General features: G+C 59.8%; 1 protein-coding gene across 1 annotated transcript in view; it reads right to left on the bottom strand.

The window, feature by feature from the left end:
- igsf9ba (immunoglobulin superfamily, member 9Ba) overlaps nucleotides 1-2,500 on the bottom strand; it is an 86,140-nt gene that overhangs the window by 49,032 nt on the left and 34,608 nt on the right.

The raw sequence follows: 2,500 nt of genomic DNA, 5'->3' as shown, positions 1-2,500 counted from the left end.
TCCTCTCCTTCTTTCATCTCCTTTCCTCTCTTCCCCTCCTCTCCTCCCCTCCTCTCTCCTCCTCCCCTCCTCTCCTCTCATCTCCTTTCCTCTCCTCCTCCTCTCCTCCCCTCTCCTTTCCTCCCCTCCTCTCCTCCTCCTCTCTCCTCCTCTCTCCTCCTCCTTCCTCTCATCCTCCTTTCCTCTCACTCCCTTTCCTCTCTTCCCTCCTCTCCTCCCTCCTCTCCTCCTCTCTTTTCCTCTTCCTCTCACTCCCCTCCTCCTCTCCTCCCTCCTCCTCCTCCTCCTCTCCTCCCCTCCCCTCTCCCCCCCCTCCTCTCCCCTCTCCTCCTCTCCTCCTCCTCCTCCCCTCTCCTTTCCTCTCTTCCTCCCTCCCCTCCTCTCCTCCCCTCCTCTCCTCCCCTCTCCTTTCCTCTCTTCCTCCTCCCTCTCCTCCTCCTCCCTCTCCTCCTCCCTCTCCTCTCCTCCCCTCCTCTCCCCCCCTCTCTCCTCCTCCTCTCCTCCCCTCTTTCCTCTCTTCCTCCTCCTCCTCCTCTCCTCCCTCCTCCTCCCCTCTCCTCCTCTCTCCCCTCCTCCTCCCTCTCCCTTTTCTCTCTTCCTCTCTCCCTCTCCTCCTCTCCTCCCTCACCCTCTCCTCCCTCCCTCCCTCCCCTCCTTTCCTCCCCTCCTCTCCTCCCCTCTCCTTTCCTCCTCTCTTCCCTCCTCTCCTCCCCTCCTCTCCCCCCCTCTCCTCCTCTCCTCCCCTCTCTCCTCCTCCCCTCTCCTTTCCTCTCTTCCTCTCTTCCCTCTCCTTTCCTCCCCTCCTCTCCTCCCCTCCTCTCCCTCTCCTCCTCTCCTCCCCTCCTCTCCTCCCCTCTCCTTTCCTCCTCTTCCTCTCCTCCCTCCTCCTCCTCCTCCCCTCCTCTCCTCCCTCCTCTCCTCCCCTCTCCTTTCCTCCTCCTCTCCCCTCTCACTTTCCTCCTCCTCTTCCCTCCTCTCCTCCCCTCCTCCCCCTCTCCTCCTCTCCACTCCCCTCTCTCCTCTCCTCCCTCTCCTTTCCTCCTCTTCCTCTCTTCCTCTCCTTTCCTCCCCTCCTCTCTCCTCCTCTCCCCCCTCTCCTGCCTCTCCTCCTCCTCTCCTCCTCTCCTTTCTCTCTTCCTCCCTCCTCTCCTCTCCTCCCTCTCCTCCTCTCTCCTCCCTCCTCTCCCCCCTCCTCTCCCCCCTCTCCTCCTCTCACTCCCTCCTCCTCCTCCTCTCCTCCCTCTCCTTTCCTCCCCCCCTCTCCTCCCTCCTCTCCTCTCCTCCCCTCCTCTCCTCCTCTTCTCTCATCTCCTTTCCTCTCATCTCCTTTCCTCTCTTCCCCTCCTCTCCTCCCCTCCTCTCCTCCCCTCTCCTTTCCTCTCTTCCTCCTCCCCTCTCCTCTCCTCCCTCCTCTCTCCTCCTCTCCTCTCTCTCTCCCCTCCTCCTCCCCCCCCTCCCTCCCCCCCCTCTCCTCCTCTCCTCCCCTCCTCTCCTCCCCTCTCCTTTCCTCTCTTCCTCCTCCCCTCTCCTCTCCTCCCCTCCTCTCCTCCCCTCTCCTTTCCTCTCTTCCTCCTCCCTCTCCTCTCCTCCCCTCCTCTCCTCCTCTCTCCTACTCTCCTCCCCTCCTCTCCCCCCCTCTCTCCTCCTCCCCTCCTCTCCTCCTCTCCTCTCCTCCCCTCCTCTCCCCCCCCTCTCCTCTCCTCTCCTCCTCTCCTCTCCTCTCCTTGTCTCTCGCTCTCTTCTTCTCTCCTCTGTGTTTGATCATCTCCGTCTCACATGGTGAAAAGACCGAGAGGAGCCATATTCACACCGGACGTGTCAGAAGCCATTTCCCCACCAGCAGATGGCCTGGATCAGACACTCACAGTTTGGAAGAGATTCTGTCACACACACACACACACACACCACACACACACACACACAGAGAGTCTGCGCTTGATTTCTCACCAACGGTCTCACCGTGTCTCCCACCGTACTGGCTCCTCGACAGACAGCCCGTTCAGCGTGTGTGTGCAGTGTGGCCTGAAGACATGTCAAACACACACACACACACTGTCCCCCTGACAGCACACACACACACACACGTCCCCTTGACAGCACATAAACACACAGTCCCCCTGACAGCACACACACACACATGTCCCCTTGACAGCACATAAACACACACACAGTCCCCCAGCGCACACGCACACACACACACACACACACACACACACACACACACTTTTACCCTGCCTCGTATGTCTGTGGTGGTGATTGTGTGTGTGTGTGACGACATCGCTAGCTTCTGTGTGCCCAGGGATGTGGGTGAGTCAGTGGAGTGTTAATGTCAGCGTATGTGTGCCGGCAGCAATGCCAGTTAGAGTTACGACTATGGCTATGTGTGTGTGTGTGTGTGTGTGTGTGTGTGTGTGTGTGTGTGTGTGTGTGTGTGTGTGCTTTCTTTGAGCATGTGACTCTGACTGGGTGTCCAAGTAGTGATCTTCACAGTGCCTTCACT

Source organism: Alosa alosa, chromosome 16, assembly GCF_017589495.1.
Source record: "Alosa alosa isolate M-15738 ecotype Scorff River chromosome 16, AALO_Geno_1.1, whole genome shotgun sequence".
NCBI lineage: Eukaryota > Metazoa > Chordata > Actinopteri > Clupeiformes > Clupeidae > Alosa > Alosa alosa.
This window is presented reverse-complemented; position numbering and strand designations above follow the sequence as displayed.